Source organism: Diabrotica virgifera, chromosome 3 (assembly GCF_917563875.1).
Source record: "Diabrotica virgifera virgifera chromosome 3, PGI_DIABVI_V3a".
In the NCBI taxonomy this organism is placed as follows: Eukaryota; Metazoa; Arthropoda; class Insecta; order Coleoptera; family Chrysomelidae; genus Diabrotica; species Diabrotica virgifera.
Window position 1 is genome coordinate 28,633,244 of NC_065445.1, and position 16,867 is coordinate 28,650,110.

At 32.4% G+C, this 16,867-nt stretch overlaps 1 protein-coding gene across 7 annotated transcripts in view; it reads right to left on the reverse strand.

Moving 5' to 3' along the window:
- The window catches only part of LOC114340192 (homocysteine S-methyltransferase), a 197,033-nt gene that overhangs the window by 22,428 nt on the left and 157,738 nt on the right, over positions 1–16,867 (reverse strand). The window lies entirely within an intron of this gene.

Here is a 16,867-nt window from a genome sequence, read left to right on the forward strand (position 1 = left end):
GTGTTATTGTTAAACAAAGCTACAAACAACTAGTGCGTGAGTGATGTTTCTATGATTTCTCATTTAAAATCGAACGAGTAGGTAGAATAGGTACTAGTGCAATCAAGACTATTTCTACGTTACATGCGTTAAAACGCATGTAAAAGCACGGGAAACCCTACGTATTTATAGCTTTGTTAAACAATAAAAAAATAAATTTTTACCAATGCAAATAATCAAAACCGATATAATTTGACTTAAACTTTCAAATGCGGTAAGCAGACTTGCTATTTTATTTTTTAATCAAAAGTTATTCGGGTTCAAAAATTGCAATTTTTCGATTTTTTGAAAGTTCAACCGCGTTTATCTCGAAAACTGTGCATCCTACGAAAAAACTTGTAGAAATATTTTTTACTTAAAATGGCCCAAAAAATACAAAATATTGTTTTGTTTTGCCAAAAATCGCTGTTTTTTGATTCCTCAAGTTCTTGGTCTATAACAATCTTATCGACATCCGGATCAACTGTTACCCAAAAAATTCGTGTTCTACGGGTCAAAATACATAAAAAAAAATTGAGTAAGTCCATCTGAATTAACGAGGCCGTTGTACCCCCCCTGGCGACAGGACTAGACAGCGCCAGGACGCTTCTTTTAAAAGAAAAACGTTTAATTATGACGAGCTGTTCCTGAGATACAACCGGCCAAAGTTGACCGAAATTTACGGCAAAGGTATAAACAATAGGATCATAATTTTCAAACCATCACCTTTTCATTTTTGTCCTCTTTCTCCACACCAATTTTCATATCTTTAAAGTCCTCATAACATATATTATTATAATAAAAACTATCGATAATACGTGTGAAAATTGCCAAAAATAGCAAAATTCCAATCAAAAATTAGGTTGGAGAAAATGTAACCCTCAATGTTCAAAATTGGCATACGTTAAAAAAAATGCATTTTCTCGGCTTCCCATGGAGCAATTTCCTTCATTCTTTTTTTGTTCCCAAGTAACTCGAGCAGAGCCATCGAACTAATGCATTATTAAATGTCAAACTTGCTTTTGTTTTGTTATAATAAATTAATTTATTTATTATAATATATTTAATATTTTAATTTGTTTAAATAAAAATTGTTTAAATAATTATACAGCTTTCACATGAGAATATTTATGTTTTTAACTTTAAAAGGTACACTTGTAGTAAGTTTATCTAAAAAAAAGCCTACAACTGGAAAAAATATGTAATTTTCTGTTCTTATAAATAAATTAATCTATTATAACAAAACAAAAGCACGTATGACATTTAATAGTGCGTTAGTTCGATGGCCCTACTCGAGTTATTATGGAACAAAAAAAGAATGAAGGAAATTGCTCCATGGGAATCCGAGAAAATGCATTTTGTTAACGTATACCGATTTTGAACTTTGAGGGTTACATTTTCTCCAACCTAATATTTGATTGGAATTTTGCTATTTTTGGCAATTTTCACACGTATTATCGATAGTTTTTATTATAATAATATATGTTATGAGGATTTTAAAGATATTAAAATTGGTGTGGAGAAAGAGGACAAAAATAAAAAGGTGATGGTTTGAAAATTATGATCCTATTGTTTATATCTTTGCCGTAAATTCCGGTCAACTTTGACTGGTTGTGTCTCAGGAACCACTCCTTGTGTCAAAATTAAACGTTTATTCTTTTAAAAGAAGCGTCCTGCCGCTGTCTTTCGAATACCGTTTTCACAATTTAATTTAGTTTAATATTTCCCGAGATATTCTATTTGTTTATAAACCAAAAAATTGTTTATAATTCTAAAATATTCCTGAGGTCGCTTAAATAGTCCAATTTTAATTCTGTAAAGTACATTAGATAGGTATAGTATCTTTTTATGAAAAAATCATAGTTATTCTTATGCATCATAATTATTGTCGTTATTATAGCGACCGTAAATTTTTAATTTACATTTTAATTGTTGCTAAACTGTTCATTCAGTTTCCATCGGCTTCTGGAATTATAATATACACAGAAAGGGCTTTTACGTTACCAAGTTATTTAATTATTGATTAACAACTGCTTATCTCAAAGTTTAGTTGAAAATTAAAGATTTTGTTGGAAAAACCCGCCTTTTCCGGGGAAAGTTTTCGCCGAAGTAAATCGGAAAGAACACGTCTCTATGCAGAATTTAATTGCGGTGAATTTTTATTTGGGTGTTTTTGGTCTAAACTTAAAATCTTTGGAGTTATAGAGCAAAAATTGAAAAAAACACGATTTTCGGCCGCCATTTTGTTTATAAAAAAAGTAGCACACTATCTGCGGACTTTGCATATCTATATTATTAATACATACAATAATAAGATTCGATTCCAGCAATAAAATTGCTGGTAAATAACTTTTCCTTGTATTTTGCTAATTAGCCCAGAGTAAAACTCAACCTACATAAACTTTACTGGATGATTGGTGGAATATCGCAACTAACAAGCATCTTACTACTGATCTACAAATCTATAATAAAACCCGTATGGACTTATGGGATACAACTTGGATAATTCTAACTAGGAAATTCTTTAAAGATTTCAAAATAAAGTTCTTCGAATGATAGTAAATGCTCTCCGGAACGTATCCAATGAAGTGATAAGAAGAGAGATAAAAGTTCCTACTATCAAGGAAGAGATCTTCACCTTCAGCAGAAACAAAAAAGAGATACTAATGTCTGGTTTCAGCAACAGATCTTAAGCTTAAGATGTGCCTTAAGTTCAGCTTACGAAACATACGCGTCGACCATTGAGTCTTAGATCAATTTTCAGCTTGCCACAATGGGCATCATAAAGGGTACCCCCCGTTAAGATAGGCAAAATGCCCTCACTCCCAGAATTCAATTTTCTTATTGTTCTTACGTTCTATGCAACTAAAAAATGAGACAACGCGGATTTTTAGCTCGCCACCCCCATTACCCCTCCCCCCACAGCCAAAAACGTAGATTTTTAGATTTAATTTTTTTTAGATGAGTTTAAATTGATTTATAAATTTCAAAAAATTCACACGTATAGCTGAGGCTTTTACAAAACATGTCCATTTTTTATGGACCCATAGGTCGAGTGTACATAACCTCAAATTTTTTTTAACTTTTTTAAAACCTATAACTTTTTTTTGGAGGGGGCTGCAGGTCCAGTTGTTTTTGCATTTTGTGTATTTTATCAAAAGCTATCTCTCTGATTTTTTTCAGATTTTTCCGTCAGGTGCGCCATCTTGAAAAATCAGGAAAACTGTATTTTTAGGGGGTTTTTAGGGATTTTCTCCATTTTATAGACTGCAACATAGATCAACTCAAGGTTTTGTTAATAGATTATGTATAATTTGAAATAACAGTATTTTAGAATTATCAAAAATTGGGCAAAACACCTTTAAACCCCCCAAAAACCATGTTTTTTAAAGTTATATAAGGGTTTTTGCGGGCTTAATGATATTTTTTGAGATCGATACAGCCTGAATATTTTTTTTATTTTTTTACGTTATATGTGATTAAAAAATAAGACTAATCGCATTTTTAGCCCACCACCCCCTCCTCCTGCCCCTCAAAAACGCCAATTTTTCTATTTTTTGTGTTTAGTTAAGTTGCAATTAATTTAAAAATTTTATGAGGCTTCTACAAACATATCTATTTTTTTATAGGCCCGTAGATCGAGTGTACAATATAACCTCAAAATTCTTTTTTTATTTTTTTATAACGTATTTTCCACTTCCAATTGATATTTTTTTAAAACGTCCAATGAATTGTACATCTCTCTCGCAGACGGCCGCTTCAATACGTGCTTATGAGCGCATTAGCGCTCATTTTTAATTATTAATAATAATAGTAATAAAATAATGACAAAAATTTCTTCAGGCTCTTGCAGGGGGGGGGGCTTTAAACTTTGAGTTGGTCACTTTATGACTTTCATAATAATAATTTTTAATCGAGTTATTAAACCTTGAAAATGGCCATTTTCGCGTTTTTCAAATTTTAAGTTGCATGTAACTCGACAACAATCAATTTTATATAAAAATCACAAGAGACCTTTTCTGCTCAGGTTGATCCAGAGAATCTAAAACAAATTTGTCCTAAGTAAAAAAATTAATTTTTTGAATTCGTTTAAAAAATTGTTTAAACAATTTTCCGACCGCGGTACTGCCTGGCACCTTGTGGATTTGTTATAAGGACCTGTTTTTGTTTAAGTTTGTGCAAAAAAATGAATCAGAATAATTTACCTAATGGGGACAAGCATACAGCATGGACTATTTGCATTATGAGCGAAACGAAGATGGTTTGGAAAACATTAAACGATAGATACTGTTGTAGATGCGAGTTGCGCAAACGGCAACGTAACCATAGGCCATAGGCTGTTGTTCGCATGCAGCTGCCGTAATATAATATTTATCGCATGGAAGATATTTTACAAAAATCATTAAGCCAGCAGAATATCTTACAAAGCTCTTTGACAATACAGATGTTATACCTGTAATAGACGAAGACAGCGATGAAAACTGTAAAGTGTAATACCAACGAATATACTCTCCGAATACTCTACGAGTATATATGGAGCTATATATTCTTTGGTAATACTTTCTTTATTCTTTTTATGGTGCCTTACGTGGGAGTAAACGTGAAGCAAAATGACATTATAATAGGCAGAGCAGAGATATAAGTTATGTAGATGGTACAAGCACATATTTGAATAATTAGAATATGTATAATATAAGGTAATATTAGGGTACCTACTAAATACAAACTAATGAACAAAGAACAAAATGTTTTGATTCACAAAACGACAAGAAGTATGATATATTAAAATAATGTATTTTTCTTAAATTGATTATTCTGTTTTATTTTTGTTTTTTGTATCCTACCTAAAAGATATCACAATGACATCTTTACGTTATATAAAAATATTGCAAAAATTTGAAATTATTTTGTTAAATGTAGTTTACTTGAGGACAAACTGAGCAACAGATATATGGAAGAAAAAAAAATGAAAACGAAAAAATGATGATTTATTGGGAAGGTTGAGAGGGAGGAGGGCTAAAATTGAGCTAAGGCTTATTTTTTTAAACACATCAAAAGTAAAAAAAATGAAAAAATTATTCAGGCTGTATTGGTCTCAAAAAATATTAGGCCTGGATCCCGTGTACCAAAAAAAGTTGATTAATAGCAAGCTGTAAATGTGTTAATAGCTTAACGGTATCTAGTCGGACAAACTTTGATGTAGGTATGGAAACAGTGGAAGTTTTAATTGTGAAACGTGATTTTAATTGTGGAACGTGTCATCCTGGCAAGTTTATGATTGTGAAAACTAGCAGGTTGTTTTTAAGTTTATTCAATAGCAAATTATATAAAATTTTCCTAAAAACTCAGTTATTTCAAATTATACCGACATAACCTATAAAAAACCTTGAGTTAATCTATTTTGTACAAACCAATTTTGCGGATTTTTGAAGATGGCGCACCTTACGGAAAAATCTGAAAAAGTCAGAAATATAGTTTTTGATAAAATACACAAAACACAAAAAAAATAGACATGCAGCCATCACCAAAAAAATATATGTACCTATTAAAAAACAAAAAAAAGAGGTTATAATATGTACACTCGACCTTCGGGTCCATAAAAATAGATGTTCTGTAAAAGCCTCAGCTTGTGCGTGTGAATTTTTTGTAATTTATAATTTAATAATTATTAACTATTCTAAATGGGAAATAAGCCACAATTTAACTAAAAAATTACCATTTAGACTAGTTAATTACAAAAATGCCACAAAGAAATAGCTTCAGAATAATATTTATAATGTAATTGCAAACCAACTAAAAAAAAAAATAAAATCGAAAAATTGACATTTTTGGCTGTGGGGGAGGGGTAATAGGGGAAGAGGGCTAAAATTGCGGCGAGTCCTAATTTTTTAAAATCATACAGAATGTAAAAAAGATAAAAAATATATTCAGGCTGTATCGACCACAAAAAATATAATAAGACCCGCAAAAATCCATAAAAAACTTAAAAAACATGGTTTTTGGGGGCTTTAAAAGTGTTTCGCCCAATTTTTGAATATCCTAATATACTCAGTTATTTTAAATTATACATAATCTATTAACAAAACCTTAAGTTGTTCTATGTTGCAGTCTATAAAATGGAGAAAATCCCCAAAAACCCCTTAAAAAACAGTTTTCTTGATTTTTCAAGATGGCGCACCTGACGGAAAAATCTGAAAAAAATCAGAGGGATAGCTTTTGATAAAATACACAAAATTCAAAAAAATTGGACCTGCAGCCCCTTCCAAAAAAAAGTTATAGGTTTTAAAAAAGTTAAAAAAAAAATTTGAGGTTATGTACACCCGACCTATGGGTCCATAAAAAATGTACGTGTTTTGTAAAAGCCTCAGCTACACGTGTGAATTTTTTGAAATTTTTAAATCAATTTTAACCCAAGTAAAAAAAATTAAATCTAAAAATCTACGTTTTTGGCTGTGGGGGGAGGTGTAAGGGGGGTGGCGAGCTAAAAATCCGCGTTGTCTCATTTTTTAGTTGCATAGAATGTAAAAAAATTAATAAAATTGAATTCTGGGAGTGAGGGCATTTTGCCTGTCTTAACGGGGGGTACCCTTTTGTCTCAGTTACGACGTGCTTAGTGATTCAGTCAATTTGTACTCTACGAGCCTCCTAGTGGGAAAGTTTTGGGGTAGTTCTGATTTCTTTCATTATATATGGATTTTGGGCTGCTGAATCTCAATCTGAGGTTTGCGGACAAAATTTCGTGACGGAACATTAAAAAAATCACGAAAAAAGCGAAAAATTCCTGCTTTTTCCCGCTTTTTGCTTAAATCTCGAAAACTATTAACTTTTAGTAAATGGTGTGTTAACAAAAATTAAAGTACATAAAATTCTCTACAAATATCAGTATCTACTTTTTTTTTCAGATGGACCGTTCGGTCTAAAGTGCAAGTTGAAAATTGCTAATTTTCAACGTTTTCTGTAAAACCCACTTTTTACATTCCAAAACTTTGTTTTGTATTATAATGCTGTCATTTGATACATTTCTGCTAGTTTTCTGCACAAGTAATTAAAAAGAAAAAAAAAGTCTAAATTGTACAAATTCAGTACCCACAGGCCAGACAGTGGGCCACGTTCTGCCAACAGTTGAAGCTTGGATTTAAATTCTTCTGGCACATATTTTACAATATTTTTTACATCATTAGAAAGAATCACTGTTCTGTCTATGTTGAACAAGTTCTCCTCTAATTGATCCACCACTGTTTATGATAGGGCTATTGACTTAATCACCATTTTGGCCAGAGTTCTGTGAGCCAACATATGAGCTCGTACTGGCCTTGTGTAAGCGTGACCAGATATAATTTTTTCGAACAAACTAAGTTATCAATCGAAGTAGCGCAGAAAACGACAATAAATATCGCCTCCGTACCACCAGATTGACAACAAGTGGAATACTTTCTTTGGTTACACCTCCTGAGATTTTCAAAATTTATAAATGACACATGGTGCCGAGGAAATTAAGATGAGATAATTTTAAATAATTCACAACTCATCTACTCAGCGTGGTAAAGCTCCAACAAGAAAGATTCCTTAATACTCAAACAAAAGAGTAAATGAATTAAAAATGTATAAACATTCTCAATTTCTTTGCAAAACGAAAATGCAGCAGCTGCATAATACTCTGGTTAAATCGGAGAGTGCAGGAAGGGTCTATACCGGTTTCGGAGATCTTTTTCCCCTTATCAGTAAGCCCATATCCTCTTCTCTCCGCTTTAACCAGAGTATTATGCAGCTGCTGCATTTTCGTTTTGCAAAGAAATTGAGAATGTTTATACATTTTTAATTCATTTACTCTTTTGTTTGAGTATTAAGGAATCTTTCTTGTTGGAGCTTTACCACGCTGAGTAGATGAGTTGTGAATTATTTAAAATTCTCTCATCTTAATTTCCTCGGCACCCTGTATGATTTATAAATTTTGAAAATCTCAGGAGGTGTAACCAAAGAAAGTATTCCACCTGTTGTCAATCTGGTGGTACGGGGGCGATATTTATTGTCGTTTTCTGCGCTACTTCGATTGATAACTTAGTTTGTTTTTCGGTAGATGGCCCTAGTTCATCCGTGACATTTCTTTCTTTGCAATTCGGGAAGGCCCAAGCTATGGTAAACGGTTAAAGCGGAGAGAAGAGGATATGGGTTTATTGATTAGGGGAAAAAGATCTCCGAAACCGGTATAGACTCTTCCTGCACTCTCCACTTTAACCAGAGTATTATGCAGCTGCTGCATTTTCGTTTTGCAAAGAAATTGAGAATGTTTATACATTTTTTTTATAATTTTTTCGGTTGATTTTGCCGCATATATGGTATTGAAAAGTTCAGCCAATCCACCACCTTGCATACTGTAACCAATTTCCCCCATGAAGGACATCAATAGTGAAATCCACCGAGCCTTATAACAACATTTGACAGATCAGGATCATCGGGACGACTAGCAAGGATATCTCTTGCCTTGAGGTAGAGGGGTTGGTCAAATGTCACCAGACATGTAACTAGCTTCAAGGATTTAGTTTTCTCTACTCCGTTCAACAATTCTGTTGGAGGAGCGAATAATAAATTGGAGGAGCGTTGATAAATAGCTGGTAAACAATAAATGTTAGTTTATATGGCATGTTTCTTGTGGCAGCTTCCATGAATCCATTCCATCCTAAGAGGTCAGGAATATCTCTACTTTTCCCATAGAGCCACACAAGATCAGGCACAGATGGAGTCACAGTTTCAGTTGGTGTGAACATTCCCTTCGGATCTATTATCTTGATTTCTGATAAACCTTGAGGTTTTGTCCTTCCAAATGAATTAGTTGAACAGCTCCCTGACTTGCATAAATCTCAGGAGTGAGTTTCGTTTTTAACCGAGGAATGGATTGGTTAGGTGCTACTGCATGTTTTGGTGCAATACAAGAAATGCCACCCATGACGTGAAAAGTGTTGTATCCGTCGATTGTATGTACTTTAAAATCAGCGTTATCCTACACCTGCTGCGTAAAGCACGGTTGGTCAATTTTCTGCGGTTCGCCTGCGATTGCTGATTTTTTCAGACAAATAGCTTCTTTATAGGATGAACAAAACCCCATAGAGGAAACTACATCAACCAATTTTCTTGATCCGTACTTTTTGTAGAGCAACAAGGCCAACCCTACAAGGACTGGTGAGACGAATGATCTGGGCCTTACCGCCGCTACAAGACTATGAGCAAGCGCGTTGCTTTTCTTCTTCCAGTTATCATACTCCTCACGTTTTTATGAAGTACAACTTTTTTCATAAATGTACGTAGTGTTTCAGGAATTAGTTCTTCATTTCCTTCTAAAAACTTATTCGGTGGGGGGGTATTCCTGTGTCTCATAAACCTGGCTCGGGACATCCTCAACAATAATAACAGCAGCCGTCTGAACAATCCGTAGTCTTTTCTCTTTTTCATTTTTTAACGCTTGTTGGTACCAAGCGTCGTTCAAGATTTTGTAACCTGTCTTTGAAACAAACGACCGACTTCTTGTTTCGGGACATGGTAATAATTATACCGCTTCTGTCAGGACGATATTTACCCCTGATTTGGTCGATCAACTCATCGAGCAAAAATTGGCACTCCCCATCCCTATCCCCCAGTCTTTGAACTTGCTCCCTATCCTCCTCAACTTTCTTCAAGTAAGCGTTAATCATTTTTACATCATTGTAATTTTTACGACCTCACGCTATTAACAGCTTAATTAATCTTACTTTGTCATTAAAAAAAAGAAGAAATATTGGAAATAATTCTTATTTATTTATAAGTAGTAGAAATGTATTATGTATTTATAAGAAACTAGGAGAAATTTATCAAATGACAGCATTCTAATAAAAAATAAAGTGGGTTTTGCAGAGACCATTCAAAATTCGCAATTTTCAACTTGCACTTTAGACCGAACAGTTCGTCTGAAAAAAAAGTAAATAGTAATATTTGTAGAGAATTTTAAGTACTTTAATTTATGTTAACAGATCATTTACTAAAAGTTAATAGTTTTCGAGATTTAAGCAAAAAAGCGAGAAAAAGCAGAAATTTTTCGCTTTTTTCGCGATTTTTTCAATGTTCCGTCACGAAATTTTGTCCGCAAACCTCATATTCGGATTCAGCACCCCAAAATCCATATATAATGAAAGAAATCAGAACTACCCCAAAACTTTCCTAGTTAAAACACAATTTTATTGAATCATAGATAACAATCTAAAATTATGGTGCAACATAAGTGAGACTTAAAGCGGCCCTATTTATAAGCTGAGCTGGGGTAAGCTGGAGATTAAGATTTGTTGATGCAACCAGGCATAAAATACTTATGACTGGTTGCACCAACAGATCTTAAGCTTAAGACGTGTCTTAAACTTAAATATAAATGTAAATCCTTAAAGTATAAGCTGACCTGGGCTAAGCTGGAGTTTAAGATCTGTTGGTGCAACCCGGCATAAGTGTGCATCCCAACGCGCTTGCAAGTGAGATGCAAGACATTGAAATAGATATGTCTGCGCCTTCCACCTTTGCGCAAAGGGAGCCAAGCGAAAACTCCAAATTGCGTGGAATGGTAATATACTAGAACACACAGACCAACCTATATATCTTGGAGTAACTTTGGACCGGTCCCTTAGCTACAGACAACATTGCATAAAAACGAGAGGGAAAGTCACAACTAGGAACAGCATACTCAGAAAGCTATCGGGAAGTAAATGGGGTGCATGTTCTGGCGTCTTAAGAACAACGGCAGAGGCATTGTGTTTCTCAACTGCTGAATATGCGTGCTCCGTTTGGGGCAGCTCTGCCCACGCCACTATCAAATCTATATAAAGCAGCGGATTTTGCAGAACCCTCAACACGTAGAGGAGTTGCAGATCACATAGAGAAAACTAATAGGCCAATCAAGTTAGGTTTTTACTAGACATAACGGAAAAGACGAGGTTTGACAGTTGAAATGTGTAGTATGAGATATTACAAAAAGACTACCATCTTTGGATTCATCAATTTTTTAGTGGAACATTTTTTAAATAAACAATCAAAACGTCAAACTTAGTTTTGTGCTCATAACTTAAAAACTTGTTTATTTAGAAATTTGACGTCTACAGGAAACTTTTTCAGAAAAAAAAAAGGTACATCGAATGAGATAAGCTAAATGAAAATCGGTTAATAAACAAAAAAGTTATTGCAAAACGGATGACAAAATCACTGTTTTTGAATATAGTTAATAACAATTTTATTGTTTGTTAAAATACGTTTTAATATACCCAAAATTGAGGGGACTATGGTGTTTGAATGGTGTGCAAAAAATTCTCCAGATCTGTTAAATAGTTTTCGTAAAATTGAATTTGTTTATAAAATTTTTTGAAAAACGAGCTAATTTCTGAGGCTGGTCCAGTTAATATGGCTGAATGTATCTCAATAATCCGGGGCTCATTTCCTTCGTTAAGATGTATACTAACAGCTTATGAAAAAAAAAGTAAAAAAAATTACATATACGTACACAAAATTATTTGTTAATAAATAGCAGTTTTTAAGCTTATAAACAATTACAATAATTTCGTAGAAATTAGATCAAATTAAATGGCAATAAAAAATACGGAAAGCTGGTTAAAATACACAACTTTCAAAAAAAATTTTTAGGTCCTACGACCCTTGGGGTCTGAGATAGCCCCTTTTTTTGAAAAAATCACTGTTACGTTAATTAACAACACTAAGAGCTGAAATTAACCAATCTTTTATAAGAAAAGTCAAAGTTTTTAACAAAGTTTTTAGTAAGAAAAAATGTTAAAAATTGTTTAAATAGGAGTGTTACAAACACAGAGTAGTTTGCGTTCCGACTAAAGTAAAAAATAGCGGGCGTAGTCGACTGACTGAATAGTATTAAAATTACGTTATCCCGACCACAAAAATCCACTTTAAGGTGAATGACAAATTTTCGTCATTCCTTATGTTTTCGAGGTCTCTGAATCCGAATATGGAGTTAATTTTTTTTCTAGAATTATTAACTCACTGTATTTTTGGTCACTGTAAATATTTCCTTTTGAAAATTTTACTGTGTTATCTTTGAAGCATTTAGATAACAATGAGATTTGTTTAAAATGACTCAACACGTTAAAAGAGAAGTTGTTAATTTTTAAACATTTTGTCGTCAGATTTCGTTAGTTTCATGTTTACTTAAAAAAGTTGAGTGACAAACTTTTTAGTTTATAATTTTAATTAACACAGAAATAAAATATAATTTATGAAGAAGTTTTCCAAAAAAATATAATTTAAAATATGCAATAGGAAAAATGTTATGTGACTTTATAGACGAGCGGCACACCCCAAAAAAAGGTTATTTCTCGAGATACTGATACTAATTTTGGTCATACTTTATATTGTTGATGGTGCTCAAAACTAAAATTGGGGTTGTTTTGAATTTTACGTGGGGGAACATTATCAAAATCGCAACTTTACCCTAAAAATAAAAAAAATCACGTTTTTTTGAGTTTAATTTGCTACAACTCTGTTCCATTGTAATATTTTTTTCTGATATTTTTATAGTATATATTTCTCACCTTTCTGAAGACAATGGGACCTGCTTCAATATTTCTGTCTTGCCATAAAGAAAGTTATAAATTGTTTGAAGTAAAAGGTGCAGATTCTTGAATTGCAAAGTTTAATCGCAAAAGTTGAGTAACAAAATTTGAAATTTACCTATTTAATTAATTTTAAGTTAAAATCTAGAGTACAGAGAACAAAATGTTTTATAGAAAAAAACAGGTGTAACTTTTATTTTTAAGAAAAACGTGATTTCATTTTTTTTTTATTTTTAGGGTAAAATTGCGATTTTGACAATGATTCCCCATCTAAAATTCAAAATAAAACTCAGTTTCGTTTTCAGCACCATAAAAAGTATAAAGTAAGACCAAAATTAGCCATTCACCACACCGTGGTTGATATCTCGAGAAATGAGCGTTTTTTTTGGGGGAGTAACACGTACCACTCGTCTATAAGGTCGCGTAACTTTTTTTCTGTTGCATATTTTGACTTTGTGGCCTTTTTATTGTTATTTTTTAAATTTATTTATTTAAAATATAATTTTACTAAATAAATGTGCAACATAGTAATATTCATAAAATTCAAGTTTCTACCAAAATATATAAATATAATATTAAGCTTCAAATCCGGTATACTGTCAATGTTAAAAATGGGTTGCAACGGTCTAGCGCTAGCGAATGCTAGTCCGCGAATTTATTCTCATTCGGCTGCGCCCATCATTTTTTTTTTACTTTAGTCGGAACGCAAAATACTCTTTCTTTATAACAATACTGTTTAAACAATTTTTAACATTTTTTCTTGCAAAAAACTTTGTTAAAAACTTTGACTTTTCTTATAAAAGTTTGGTTAATTTCAGATCTCAGTGTTGTTAATTAACGTAACAGTGATTTTTTCAAAAAAAAGGGCTATCTCAGACCCCAAGGGATGTAGGACCTAAAAATTTATTTTAGAAGATGTGTATTTTAACCAGCTTTCAGTATTTTTTATTGCCATTTAATTTGATCTGATTTCTACGAAATTATTGTAATTGTTTATAAGTTTAAAAACTGCTATTTATTAACAAATAATTTTGTGTACGTAAATGTAATTTTTTTTACTTTTTTTTTCATAGGGTATTAGTACACATCTTAACGAAGGAAATGAGTCCCTGATTATTAAGATAAATTTAGCCATATTAACTGGACCAGCCTCAGAACTTAGCTCGTTTTTCAAAAAATTTTAAAAACAAATTAAATTTTGCAAAAACTGTTTAACAGATCTGGACCATTTTTTGCACACCATTCAAACACCATAATGCCCTCAAGTTTAGGTATATTTAAACATATTTTAATAAACAATAAAACTGTTATTAAAAATATTCAAAAACAGTGATTTTGTCGTCCGTTTTGCAATAACTTTTTTGTTTATTAACCGATTTTAATTTGGTGTATCTCATTCGATGTATCTTTTTTTTCTCAAAAAGTTACCTGTGGACGTCAAATTTCTAAATAAACAAGTTTTTAAGTTATGAGCAAAAAACTCAGTTTGACGTTTTGATTGTTTATTTAAAAAATGTTCCACTAAAAAATTGATGAATCCCAAGATGGTAGCCTTTTTGTAATATCTCATACTACACATTTCAACTGTCAAACCTCGTCTTTTCAATTATGTCGAAAAACGGCTTATTTTTTACTAACTTGATTGGTCTATAAACAGATTGCGGACGAGTGGCATGTCCTACACAAAGTTCGAACACCAAGAAAAGCGACTAAGATCCAGAAAAAGCTTCCTTGGAACAGTGCAGAATGAACCGCCTGAGTATTTTCCTCTTCCTCAGGTTCAATGGACCGGTCAGTCTCTATACTTTAAAACGTGGAAAACTATGAATAGGATAAGAACGAGGGTCACTCCAGTAAGATTAAACATGGTAAAATGGGGTACTCCATTAAAATGTTACATTTTTTAAGCCGTACCTTACATTTGTTAGAGGAGTCAATTTTATTTCTTAAATGTGTAGGGGGGATCAGTAGAAGCTTAAGTTCAAGTTTTTGGGGTCGCCTCCCTTGTCCCCCGGCCGCCATCTTGGAGATGGTGTGAAAAGGGGTTTCGCGCTATATCTCGTAAACTACCAACCCTACGGAAAATCTAATTTAACATAAAATGTAGCAAATTAAATTTTATACAATTTTATTTCTATTACTTTTCATCGTCAAGTGACCAACAAAAAAGATATAAACAAAAATATGTAAAAAAATTTTAACAAGATTCCTTTTGGAGTCTGTAACTTTTTTTCAGTTCATTTTAAAATAAAATAACATTATATCAATTTTGTAGAAGGTTTTTCAGCGAAAAATTTCCATTATAAATTTGTTTAATTCTATTTATTTATATAGGTGTTACAGCGCTCCAAACTTGACCAGATTCTCGAATGCTCATAGGGATATAATAAAAACAAAAGTTAGGCTTACTTTTCTATCTATATATATTTTTTATTCATACAATTTATTATGATTTTAACATTCCTATGCTATTATTAATCTGTTTTTGACCTTTCTCCCCACTATAAAACTTATAACCCGAAGCATATATAGAAACGGCCCAAGAAGTTGTTTGAGGACAAATTCGCCGGTTCAGAAGAAGAATGACGCAACCGCATATTGCAAAATTCTTAAGAAGAGCAAGAACGAATTTTTGTTATCAAAATTATAAAGTATGATCAAAATTAGCCATTCACCACACCGTGGTCAGGATCTCGATTTATGAGCGTTTTTTGGGGTGTGCCGCTTGTTTATAAAGTAACATAACTTTTTTCCTATTGTATATTTTGACTTAAATTTTTCCAAAAAACCTCTTCATGAATTATATTTCATTGTTGTGTTGGTTAAAATTATAAACTAAAAAGTATGTCACTCAACTTTTTTAAGTAAACATGAAACTAACGAAATATGATGACAAAATGTTTAAAAACTAACAACTCATTTTTTAATGTGTTTAAATATTTAGAACAAATCTTGTTGTAATCTACATACTTCAAAGATTAAACAGTAAAATTTTCAAAAGGAAATATTTGCAGCGACCAAAGATACAGCGAGGTAAATTTGAAAAATCATCAAAATTGATTTTCGGCATTTTTGTATAAAATTTGATTTTTGAACATGTTCCACCAAATCTAGATAAAAATAAACTTCATATTCGGATTCAGCGACCTCGAAAACATAAAAATAGACCAAAATTGGTCATTCACCTTAAATTTGATTTTCATGGTCGGCATAAAGATTGCTGCCGCTCGACTAATATACATATAGATAGAAAAGTATTTTTTTTATTGTATTCCTATTGAGAATTAGAGAATCTGGTCAAGATTGGAGCGCTGTAAAACCTAGATAATAAATAAAATTAAACAAATTTATAGCGAAAATTTTTCATTGAAAAATCCTCTACAAAATCGCTATGATGTTATTTTATTGTGAAATGAACGGAAAAAAAGTTATAACCTCCAAAAGGAAATTTCTTACAAAATTTTCTCATCATATTTTTGTTTATAACTTTTTTGTTGGTCACTTGACGATAAAAAGTAATAGATATAAAATTGTAGAAAATAAAATTTTCTACATTTTATGTATAATTAAATTTTCTGTAGGATTGCTAGTTTAGCAGATACAGCGCGATAACCCTTTGCACCCCTTTTTCCAATATGGCGGCCGGGGGACAAGGGTGGCGACCCCAAAAACTTGAACTTAAGCTTCTACTGAACCCCCCTACACATTAAAAAAATAAAATTGACTCCTCTAAGAAATGCAACCTAAATGTAACATTTTATTGGACTAGGGGAAAATAGACCAAGATGATGTGAACTGTGACTGTGGAGAAATACAGAATATGGAACATGTTCCGACATGCAGAAACTGTCCTCATCGGTGTACCCTCGAAGATTTGTGGCTCGCCAAAAAAGATGGAACCGACGTAGCCCGATACTGGGCCGAAACATTATGAATGACATATCCGGACACGATAAAGTAAGTAAATCCCTACATGACCATTATGTAATAGACATACATTTAACTTATTCATCTAATGGAAGGAACATATTGTTAAAATAAACCAGGGTTTATAAAAAAACGAGACACAACTCATAAAAACTCCCCAACAATATCAAAAAAGTTACTCTAAAAATAGAACGAAGTAGAGAACATAAAGAAACCATCTTGTCTCAATTAAGAATATAACGAATGTACTTAAACGATCTCTCTGAAAAAAAAATCTCTATTTTTTAAGATTTATAACCGACTTCGCGTTTTTTCTTTTCGTTTTTCTCGGCTAC